Consider the following 12520-nt stretch of genomic DNA (forward strand, 5'->3'; position numbering starts at 1 on the left):
AAGACTGGAGGCCAGTGCAGTGTGAGCTGGAAGGGACAGAGGGTCCTGTGGAGCAAGAGCCAGATGCTGCCCAGCTTTGGAGCCACCGGGATGCTTCACCAGGGTCCAGGAGCTGCTCTGGCACAGGCATCCCAAAATCAAGAACAGCTGGAGATAAGTGTGATGGGGAAGGGCTCAGGAGCCCCCACACCAGAAGAGCCCTTAGGTGCTTCTAAGCCAGGCCCCTGATGTCACCTTCCAAATGCAGGATGTAAGCACAGGCTGTCGGCACCAAGAGGCCCAGGCTGCAGCCGTGCTGGCACTGTGTGCTGCAGAGAGCAGTCATTGCTCCAAGTTGTACCAAGATGGGGGACTGCAGCCTTCTGAGTGCCTCTGCCAGCCGGTGCCTGTGCTGACTTGACAGTCCACTGAGACCTGGGAATTGTTCCTCTTTTATGCAAGCCTTTGGGAACCACTATTGCTTCCCTCTCCCACTGCTGGGCCTGCTTTATTACAGAACTTTGCCTGCACTTGGAGAATTTAAAATTTAATTGAGTTTTTCGTAGTAATGACATTTCCTTACACATGCTCCATTGAGCCTCTGTTTTTTCACAGCTTATGTAACAGTGAGCAGATGGGAAGGCAGGTAATAGTATGCAGCCACTGCTGGACCCAGCTGAGGGTTGCTCTCCTTCCCTGGGTGGGTGCACATCAGCGGAGAAGGGATTTGCCAAAGCCCAGCACCGCTCGTGACTTTGCTGCAAGTGGCAGGCTGATAGAGGCACTGAGAGAGGTGGGCTCTGACACAGAGCTGGGAAGGATGGATCTGAATCAGCATCCAGGAGAGGCAGCTCTCAGCATGCCTCATGGGAGCAGAGTTTGGGGTGACACCGCTTGGCCAGCAGGTGCGAGGTCTGGGAGGACAGTGGCCATACCCACTCTCCCCCTGTTGATGACGGAGGCAGTGGGAGAGAATTTGAAGAAATCCCCAACGTAGATGCAGCCCTTGGGGATGAAATTGGAGTGTGTACGGACACTTCAGCTACCTTTATTTTAATCATTGACAGCTTAAAATAAGAACTCTTTAATTAGAAACATTCCCTTAATTGAATTGTAATCAAGCTTTTAGTGCTGGCTAGCCATGTGATCTATTAACACCCACCTCTCTCCAAGCATTGCCTAGTTACACCTCTTCTCATGGAGTAATTTTTATTAGGGAGCCTGGGCCAGGGGCTGCTGATTTTGGCTATGCATGTAGCAGCCAGTACTGCAGGGACCCTGACTCCATCAGGGATGTCATTGCTCCAGCAGTGCAACAGGTAACTTCTGCCCCAGTGTCCGAAAAAGGAAGTTGTTATATATGACACAAACAGCAGGATCCCAACTAGAGAGAGATCAGCTGGGGTTGGGTTGGAGAGGGAATAAATTTGAGGGACAAGCAGAATCCATGCTCACAAACTCTGCTGGGCCATCTCCTTTCCTCCCAGTGATCAGAGTGGTGGGTAGCTGCAGCACCTTTTTTCCTCTGTGCACTTCTCTAAAGAGGAACAACTCCTCAGGTTAGCACTGTATTGGGCACCAACCAAGGTACACTAAGACTCTGTTCAGACAACAACACCTTGAAAGCTGTCTAACCCCCCAGACCCAGCGGTGAGACACAGCTCACACATTCAAAACAACATTCCCAGATGGGGCCCTCACCTTGTCCTGTCTGCCTGGTTTGCATGGAAGGGATCTTTGGGTGCAAGAGCATGGAAGGGGGTCCAAACCCCTCAGCTCAGCAATTGGGGCCCTGCACCTGGGACAGCTCATGTCACCTTTCACAGGATTCAGATGTGGTCAGGGCACCCCTAGATGCTGCAGGGAGTGCTGCTGCTGAAGGCAGGCGAGCAGAAGATGGGCTATGTTTGGCTGCTGTCCTATTCACACACAAAGGTCCTTGGGCTGTCCCTAGTGCCCTCATTGCAGCACTGTAGGGGGAACCCACAGCAACGTGTCTTGAGCAGAATCTTGTGGGCTGGTGTATCCAAGGGGGCTACACCTCACTGGGCATCCAGCCAGCCTCTCCACTGCCCATCATGTCATTCCTCAGGTAGGAAAAGAAAAGAAGGGCTAGAGTTGTGCTGTTTATTCACAGTGTCATGGCTGGGTGGGTGGCCTTCCAGAGTCACAGTACATGATATTCATAGCACCTAGTAAAACTCATGGGAAAGCTGAGCTCCAGTGACCTAGCAGACCTCAGAGAACTGCCAGGTCACATTTGGCAGTTCTGCCTGATCAACAAAGAGCAGAATCCCATTTCACCCACTCTCTGGAGAAGGACAAACTGCTTTGAAGACCAAGATCAGTTTGCCATAGACACTTGCATGTGCTAGGGAAGTGTGAGCAATCAGGGAAAGAGCAGAGAAAATTTTGACACTGTGCTGAGGTTCTACTTCTCCAAGGCCAGTGAAAGTAAGAGCTGAGAAGCAAGAACAAACACATTGCCACCTGCAATTCAAGAGCAAAGGTACCTGAGGAGGAAGGTACCTGTGGCTTGACACGTCCAACAGGGCTGCCAGAGCTCTTCAAAGCACTGACTCACAGCTCATTGAGGACGTGCAGCCCCCACTCCAAAAACAATGATCGATGTTCACAGGGTCTCTTTTACACAGCATCCACCTAGTTTCTCAGGACTTCACAAATAATAACAGATTTGCCTTTTCAATACTCATACTGAGCAATACAGCAGCATTTTAGAGAAGATTCAACACTCCTGGAGGGAAGGTCAAATGCAGCCTGCAAGGTGGGGATGCTGATCTGAGCACTTTACCAGAGCGCTCTGCAGTTTAAAGCATTTTCTAGAGTCAGGTGCATGTCCCCCTTCACATGCAGCAGGGAGCAATAAATACTCCTGCAAATGAGACATCAGGATCCCAGGATGGCACAAGGCTTAAAACAAAGCAAAATACCAGAATAAATAAAACATAGCTAATAGCTACCTCTGAAAAGATTGCTGTGAGTGACTCGCTCCGCATCAGGTAGGAAATCCGCAGCAAGGGCAAGGATCCAGGCCAGCACACAACTGCCTCAGCAATGAGTCACTCTTTTCTCTTCACACTTTTGGGGAAAAATAAAAACCAACCATAACAAAACAAGACAATAACAGAAAGAAGAGATGATGCTGAGTCCCTGCAAAGAGCCTTCTTCATGACACAGCCCAGACTCATCCAGAACACCATCTAACCTGTGTGCTGCAGGTGTCCTGTGGAAAATAAATCTGTGGCCACATAATTAAAGACTCGACCATAATTCATATGCACGAGGACATTGAAGGGCAGCTGTACAGCCAGCCTTGGTGCTGACATTTCTCAGTGATGAGAAATGTGTATTCTGATAGAACAGCGAGCAGCAATTGCCTGTTGTCCTCAACAAGGAGCAGGACTAGCAAGAGGTGACATGTGCTGTCGGGTGGTATTTGGGGTAACAGCAGAGGAACAATAAGAGTTGGGAGAAAGACTTGGGAAAAGACCCTTGTTTGGACACTGGAGAAGTCTCCAGTCCCAGAAACACAAGCTAATATGGCTGTATTATAGCAATAGCCCCTTTCCCAAATAACCCAGCATTTCCTTGAAGCTCATGGTCTCATCTGCCTCCCAGTTTCATTTGCTGTTCCCCAGATTTTTGGTTCTCTCCCTTGAGTTTCATTCAAATCAGGGAGTTTTATCCACCAGGCTTCCCAGAAGGCAAAAGAGAGGTGACTAGGAGCACAGGGCAGAGGAAAGCATTGAGAGATGCAAACAGTGCATGACACATAACAGCAGCTCTAGAAGGGAGAGCCCTCCCAGTTTCCCCCTGCAGTGCTCCACCCTGGGAAAGCCCATATGCTGTCATGACACCCTCAGAAACCAAAAGGGTTGGGCAGGTTAGCAAAGGTTGAAAAGCTTGTAGCTGTGAAGCTGTGACAAGTCTTCTTTCCATGTTTAACAAAACCGTGTAATTTGTCCGTGCTGTCTCCATGGGGGAGAACAGTGGAGCTGGCAAAACACAGCCTCCATGACACAAAAACTGGTGTTCTGCCCAAGGCCAAGCCCTTGCTTGAAAGCCCAGAAGTTCCACAGTTTTTGTCCCCTGGGCCATATATACACACAGTCTAGCCCAGGAAAACTAGTGGTGGGTCCACATTTTCAAAAATAACTAAATAGCTGAGACAGTCATTTTCTATGGAAAATTTCTGCACCAGTGGTGAAACTTTGACAGTTACAAGCAAGCGAAAACAGGGTCTTGAGAGGGGAAGTGTTGGCAACCTTAATAATAGGAGTTGTTCCTGGCCACACCTGTAATTAAGTGCATTTATTGCTTTTTTCCATATAGCCTTGCTTTTTTTATCCTCGTGCTATTCCCAGCCTCTGTCAGTTTGCAACTGGCTCTCTTTATTATACCCCTGCTGGCTTGCTTTGGTGAAAAAAAAAAAAAAAAAAAAAGAAAAAACGTGGAGCTAATGGGGAAAAGAAACTAACAAACAGGAATATTTAGATGCACTCTCAGAGCTGTGTCAGGCCACGGCAGATGTATCACAGAACCACAAGACAGGGCCAAGGTTCCTTGGGAGGAGCTGGACTCGGGGCTGAATCAGCAGGATCTTACTTGAAGATGTGTAACCTCCTCCTGCTCTCCTGCATGTGGAGGGCTCTCTGGGCACCAAGGCAGCTGAGTGCCTACAGGGTGGTGGGAGAACCTGGCCCAGCAGTCTGGGCAAAATAAAGGGCCACAGGGGAGGCACTATGTCCGCCTGAACAACCCAATCACCTTCTTTGATAAAAAGACTGGTCTTATGGGTGAGGAGAGAGTAGTGGAAATAATTTATTTCCAATTAAGCTGGGCTTTCAACACCGTCTCCCAATGTTCTGATATCCAAGTAAAGATGGTGTTGTCTCAATAGGTGGACAAGCAGAGGGACACAAAAAATATTTGTCTAGTCAGGCACAGGGAGCAGTTAATTGTTAATGGGTTGTACTCTACCTAGAGGCTGGTACCAAGTGGGATGCCCCAGGGGGCTGTCCTGGGACCTCTCCTGTTTAACATGGTTATTGATGACCTGGAGAAGGTGATGGGGTGCACTTCAGGTGACACTGAGTTGGAGGGGAAACAAGTTAACATGCCTGAGGGGACGTCAGAGTGACGGAGGCAGGCTGGAGGGATGGGCCTGCAGGAACCCTGGGAGTTCAGCAAGGGCAAATACACAGCCTTGAACCTGGCAAGGAAGAGGCTCTGGCAACGATGTGGGCTGGGGACCTGATAGATGCACAACAGCTGCGTGGGAAAGGACTTGTGAGTCTTGGTAAAATACAGAGCCAAGCTCTTCACAGTGGTGCTTGGTGGGAGGATGACAGACAAGGAACATAAGTTTAAAGAAGAGAGGTCCAGCTTGAATACAAAGAAGACCTTTCTTTCCTCAAAGGCAGTCAAGTGTGGGAAAAAGTTGCCCAGAGAGGCTGAACAGTCTCCATCCTAGTACTTTATAAGATCAAATAAAACTCCAAGCAACCTTATTTGACCTCTTTTCTGACCCTGCCTTGAGCAGGAAGTCAGACTAGAGCTGTCCTGGGGTCTCTTTCAAACCGAATTATCCTTCAATGTTCTGATGCCCAGGGCCCCATTTGTGTTTAGCATGTGTCTGGGGAGTGCCAGGTGTATCTGTGCTGCACACATGTGTGTCCATGCCAGCTGCAAGCCTGAATCCCATGGGAGGGGTGAGGCTAAAGGGAGACAAGGTATGCCACAGATGGGATGGACAGCAGGTGAGGAGCACAGCATGGCGGGGAGCAGTAGCTCCCAATGCCTGTGATAACCGTGGCAGTTCTGTGCACCCCAGGGAGCTTGCTGAGCATCACAGCAGCAAAGTGAGCTGGCAAGGAGCCCGTGGTGTCCCTGAGGTGGCACTGTGTGTGTGTGTGTGCGCCAGGGGAGAGAGCACATCGCCGTAGTGGTGAGCTGTGTGTGCAGCACACGCAGCAGCAGGCGCTGCGGGCAGCAGGGAGCGGTGTCTGTGTCTGCGTGGGCTCCGTTCACAGCAGCACAAACCGGCCGTGCTTCAAAAGCCTCCCATGTATGAGCATCTCCCAGGCGGGCTCCGGGGCTGAAGGGACGGGACAGAAGGCAGGCGGTTCTGAAAGCAGCTGGCCCAGTCAGAATAATTCACGTAGTGCTGTGGGAGGGGAGGGACAGGAGCAATAAACAATGCGCTGGAAGGCGCGAGGGCAGGGAGAATGGCTTAAAATGCGTCTTCCCGACATGCCCTGGTGGATTAGTTCAGCATCTCAGCCCAGCTCCTCTTTAATTCTTATGCAAGGGGTTTCTCTGGAAGGGACAGTCTGTCCTCGCCAGCTGAACACCAGGCACAGGACATCGATTAACAAAAGGCCATCTCACCACCCGTCCCACACAGCAAAGGGTGAGAGGCAGCTGGGACTCATTCCCTATGAGGACTGAGGTTGTGTGTTTTTATTTCTGCCTCAGATCGTGCTGTTGCTCATCAGGGACTGCAAGACTTGCTCATCTGAGCCTCCCATGGCCTCCTATTCACTTCCAGGAGATGATGATTAGTACCTCTAAGGCCCCATCTGTAGGCCATTTTTGGGGAGGCTCTGAGGCCCAACAGCTCCCAGTTCCTACATCTGGATGTCTAGAGGCCAGAAGTGTCTGAGATGGGAATATGCACAGCACCTGGTCTGTCAGAACTACTGATTGGAATTGTAGGCACTGGTACAAAGGTGATGGGTGTTGTGTGTGTACCTAGGGAAGTGCAATGTCCTGGCAACAACTTTGCTGCAGCTGCGGACACAGGATAGGCAGAGACACTCTAGGGAACTGCTCCTGGTTCATTTATCAATTGAAATGTCCTTTAGCTGTACAGGGAGGTGACAGGTTAAACCCATAGTGGAAGGTTAAATCTGTCCTTTGCCCGCTGACTGCTTCATGATCCTGGGAAAGTCACTTTGCCTTGCTGCCGGCTGCCTCTGTCCCCCTGTGCTTCTGAGAACAGAAGCCATGCCTTTCTTGTGACTGCAGCAACAAGCAAAATGGAGCCATGAGGACATGAGGACTCTGGAGGCTTCTCCGTGGGACAAGTCATCAAATATTTACAAGGAGTCAGAAAACCCCACGCTTTTCACAAATGGCTCTTACATTCTAACAGTTGACAATGCACTTTGAGCTCATGAGACCATCTGACTGCTGCAAGAGAGCTGTCTCAAACAGAGCAGCAGGGAACATGGAGCTCCATCTGGCCAGTGCAGCTCTACCAACACACCTTGTACCTCCTCTGCAGCAACCCCAGCCAGCTGCTCTCACCCTGACTTGCTTCCTCCACTGACCTCACGCTGCTCTGTCCCACTGGCACCCACTGGCACTCACTGCTGGCTCCTTGGACAGTCCAGGTCACCCTGTTATTTATCCCTGCCACCCTGCAGCCAGGCACCCCATGCCTGCAGCTCTCTGCTCCGGAGCTGGTTTACACTGCAGCTCTTCCCTGCTTTTCCTACAGCCTCACACAACACTGGAGGGGTCACATAAGTTTCTCTATTCAAGGCAGCCTCATTGCTAGTGAGCACGACAAGGTATCCCAGAAAACAAAAGGCACATGGTGCAACCCAGCAGCCTGCAGCTAAATGATGGCTCCACTCTGCTTACATTTAGTCAGATCATTCTGTGTGGTACCAAGTGTTCTGCTATAGGTCTGCATTGCCTGTCATGTGCTCGCACCCACTCTCCTACTGATTCATTGTCTTATCCCTGAGAGAACCGTGTGGTGACTGCAGGTCATGTTATAAATACATTCAAAGTCTTCTCTGGAGTTCCTGCATCAGCTTTCCTCCTCTCTTCAGCACCCCAGAAGTGGTGTGCAGGCCTGTGCCAGGCCCCTGGTAGACACGCAGAGGCTGTTACTGGGTGAGCACCTAATCACCTGTCAGGAGCAATTTCAAGCTCCTTATTCTCTTGTTCTGTAACAAGGCTGTGTGCTCCACAGGCCCTCAGCTGACTCTCAGTGACTGTACCACTGGGACATTCAAACAACTCTGTCAATGCACTACAGCCAGGGACCCAAATATTGCCCAGTCCCAGGCTTCAAGACTTGCTATTTCAAATCTGGGGCCAGCACCAAAATAATCTGGCTAATTTCAGAAACCAAAAAAACTTGTAAAGCTCAAATATCTTGTGTCACACAGACTATTTCAGGATAGTGTTTGTGTCCATCCTGAGTTTCTTCACAGACATCAGGGCAGTGGAGTCACATTGCTCCTCTTTACCTCTTTCCAGGCTGACCTGACATGGACAGGGAGTCACTTGGGGTCCCCATGCCCAGACTGCCCAGGAAGTAGAGGCATTACCCACATTAAATGCTCCTTTCTGGAGGGGATGTGTTCAAAGGTAAGCATTGTACTGGCAGCCCACTGACTGCTTTGCTGGTGTTGCTTTCCTTGGGACCTGGAAGAAGCCCAAGGCCAGAGTCTTCTTACAATTTGCAAGCCAGGCTGTGGTTATCTATTGTCCCAAGGGGATTCAAAATGGTTGTTGTCTGAACAGCTCTCAGGGCATTGCAAGGCTCTTCCTGACAGCCCTGATGCTGACAAGGACATCTCTTCCATGCAGCTTCACTGCCCCTGTTCTACCATCAGAGCATGCTGCCCTCCTGCCTGTGGCATGGGAGAGGCAGGCTGGACATGTCCCATCAAGGGACTGAATAGTAGGGAAAAAAGGGAGAAAATTTTATACATTGATCACATGCAACCAGGCAGTGCTGAGAAACAGCTGAAGGACAAGCAGACAGCAAGGCAGCAACCAGCAGGACCTGACTCTGAACATAGGTCATCTCTGCCTGACTTCCCAGAGCTGGCATGGCTTTGCAGATTTGTCCCCAACAAGAAATCAAAGTGTTAGCACATATCTGAACTGTTTTCAAAGTCAGTGTCCACTCTGTGAAAGCTGTGGCCTGGCTGTCAGGAGGGCTGACCTTTATTGCAGCATTGAGGGTGGGTGCTGGTCCTCTCAGAGCCTACTTTCACTCCAGATCAAACATTTCCTCCCCCAAACCCCACGTGTGTCCCATGGCACTGCCTGGAGAGTCAGCCTCAGCTTCAGCCCAGCCCCACAATGTCCCACCAGCACTGGAGCCAGAAGCAGCACTGGGTGAGCCTGGGGAGTTGGAGGCTACAAGGATGCTGGGGTCTGTGGGGATGAGCACAAGTCTTATGGGGAGCATCTGAAGGAGTCAGGGTTGTTTAGCCTGGAGAAAAGGAGGCTCTGGAGTGACCTTTTCACTCTCCACAGCTACCTGAAAGGAGGTGGTAGCAGGGGGACTTGGCCTTTTCTCCCAAATAACAAGCAATAGGACAAGAGGAAGTGGCCTCAAGTTGCACCAGGGAAGGTTTAGTTTGGATATTAGGAAATTTTTTTTCACCGAAAGTGCTGTCAAGCACTGGAGCAGGCTTTTCAAGGGAGTGGAGAGGTCACCATCCCCAGAAGTGTTTAGAAGATGTGTCGACATGGAGCTTAGGGACGCGGATTAGTAGTGGACGTGGCAGTGCTGGGTTAAGGGCTGCGCTCGGTGGCCTCAGAGGTCTTCTCGAGCCTAAGAGATTCTGTGGTTCGGTGAGGCCGGGCCCCGCGGGGCTGCCAGCCCTGCTCTCATCTCTAGATGGTGCTCTGCGGCCGGCAATAGCCGGGCTTCCCCCGCCCCGCCGCGCCGCTCAGCCTCCCTGCGCCGGCCTCCGGCGGGAGCGGCCGGGGCTGCCGGGGCGGGACCCCCCCCTGGGGAGCACGGCGGGAGGAGAATCCCGTGCAGCCCTTCCGAGAGCCGGCTGCCATCTCAGCTCCTGCCGCTGTGACATCCCCGGCCGGCCGCGGGGTCTGCTGCGAGCAGAGACTGCAGCCCCTGTCTCCATCCTCGGCTCTCCCCTCTGTCTGCCCCGCTGCCCGACACCACCCCACTGATGTTTTCAGCATCCCAGCACGCTGCATTCCCTCCTCTCTCCCTCCCTCCTGCGCATGCAGCTACAGAGCCCATCCCAGCTTTGCGGATCTAGCACAGGGCCGGGCCCTGCGGGCTTTTCCAATAGTGATGCTCCATTAGGGCCCAGCTCTGCTCTTACCACGGGCAATGCCAAAGCCCCATTGACTTCGCGAGGGCAAGCCCTTAATGGCCTGGGAAGATAAGACTTTTTTCCTTTTTTTTTTTTTTTTTTTTTTTTTTTTTGTGACACTCAAAGCTGTGGCCACTTAGTATTGCTGGTCCAAAAGCTGCAAGAGGCCTCCTGCAAAAGCAAAGAAGAGCTGTTAAAGCTCAAAGAACACAGAGGAGGCATTCTTGTGGAGGTCATGAGCCTGTGCACAGCTGCTGTGGCAGTGCCATGTGCCCTATCCAGTCCCGGGCAAAACTTGGACAAAACCAAGCTGTTTGAAACCTAACATGTTTGTTCAGAAGCACAGACATTTCCAGCACCATTTCCTAATCATGGAAATCCAAACCTATTTTCTCCTCAATTGAGATTATTGCTGTGTTTCTTAAAAATATTTTTAGTTGCAGTGTGTATCAAAATGTTTTGCTGAGCAAATTTTATGTGAGTTGAAAGGTGCCAATGATGATTTCTTTTCAAAAGGGTTGTCCAAAAGTGTCACCAAAAATAAAATATAAAACAAGTTTCTCAAGTGTCATTTCAAACAGCAACATTCATTTGAGAGCTGGCAAGAGTGACAAGAGCATGGTTAGTCGTCATGGGATAGAGGATCTGAACCAGTGCCTGGATCTTATTCATAGGGGAAAAGTCCTTCCTCTCCCCATTATCTTTCTGTTATTTGAGTAGCTTTCAATAATGAGCCAAATAAGATGTTAAGAAATAAGACAGGAAAGAAATATAGATTGTGGTTGAATGAACAAAGAAGCAGTGTCTTCCTCTTGAAAAGCAAGCTGCCAGTCCCTCATGACTAGAGGCAGGTCTTAGGGAAGCAGTCCCTCCATCAGATCCTGGAGGAGGGAAGGACCCCAGGGACATTGTGCCCTCTCCTGCATTAAAGGTATCTTCTCTGGAAAGCACAGTGCAAAGAGGTATCACCTACCTAATGCTCCACACACTGTGTGCGAAAGGTAAAATACCTGGTGTGTTTACAGTTATGAATGGCCTGGACAGCTGATTTGCAGAATCCTTAAAAACATCAAGCCTTCTGTAGCTAACAGTTTTCCAGGATGGATTCTCCTGGCTTTTCACAGGCTGCATAAAAGAGTCCCCAGCACACAGCCAGAGAGGCACTTGTCGAGACACTTGCTGCATTGTGTGGCATTTTTTGTGAATGTGCTTGGTGTTGATGGGATGAAGTTGTGGTGTAGGATGGACTATGCCCCCACGTGTGGCATGCACATGTAGGCACCTGCAGTGTGTACTTGGGCACGAGTCCTCTGGGATTCCAGTGTGCAGGTGCAGAACACCTGTGCAGAAGGACGTCCTGCTGCTGCTGTGTACCAGCAAACCCTGTGGGCACGTGTGCAGCTTGCAGGAACTGACACTGGAGTGGCTACACCATGTTGTTGGAGGGGCTGTGTGTGGGCTGTGTGCAGCACAGCTGCATGAGGAGTGTCTGATAGGCAGAAACTTGCTCACCACCTCTGTTTTCCTGCACTGGCTGTTCCTCTCCTTCCCTCTGCCCCCTCCCCTCAACCCCCTTCTCTCTCCCCTCTCTAATGATCTGACAGCGCTGAAAGCTTTCTTGCAATTTTATTATGAACAGCAGGGGTTTAGCTGGGTATTCTTCAATGCCTCACTGTCTTCTCCACTGTGATGCCAAGCATGACATGAAAACATCCAGCAGGTTCAGACATATGGAGGGGGCTGGAGCCAGTATGGCTGAATGATGCTTGTTCCCTCAGATTGATTGCAATCTTGTCCCATTTTTCCCACAAGAGGCCCCCATGTGAAGGGAGGGGTGGCAGTGCTGACCTGTGTGCTGCCCCAACCACTCCAGCTGTGCATGCCCATGACCCTGAGGCACCACCCCTGCCTGGCACCTCTGCACACTCGCCCCTTGGTGATTGATGGGTCTCCCAAAAGCCAAGGGGACACTTCATCCCCACCAAGCACTGCCACCCACCTCCAAAGGGTGCTGTACATCTGTGAGGGGGTGCCCAACTATGAGGGTTCCCCCTCTCCTGGAGGCCACCACCCCATGGTGGATGCAGTCATGTGTCCTGAATGTCCGCGTCCTCGCACGCAAAGTCCTTCTCTCTCGGTCCATTAGTTTGTTTCCATGGCCAGTGGCAGGCACACAACTCTGAAAGCTGTATTAAAAGCCAGGTCAATACCAGCCCCTGCTTATTCCCCCAGGGGAAAATAAGTAAATAATGAAAGGAGGGGGTGACTTCATTTCCTATACCAGCAAACTCTTGAATTTAGTGCGAGAGAGGCACCCCAGTTCCCAAGTGGGTAGCATTGGAGCTCTGAGAAGAGGCAGCTCTGCCTCAGCACCAGCAGAACCAGGAGGGATGGAGGCCTCTCAAAATCCAGTGAATCCA

The sequence above is a fragment of the Agelaius tricolor genome, unplaced genomic scaffold (assembly GCF_023055355.1).
Source record: "Agelaius tricolor isolate 1412-34295 unplaced genomic scaffold, bAgeTri1.0.p SCAF_3, whole genome shotgun sequence".
NCBI lineage: Eukaryota > Metazoa > Chordata > Aves > Passeriformes > Icteridae > Agelaius > Agelaius tricolor.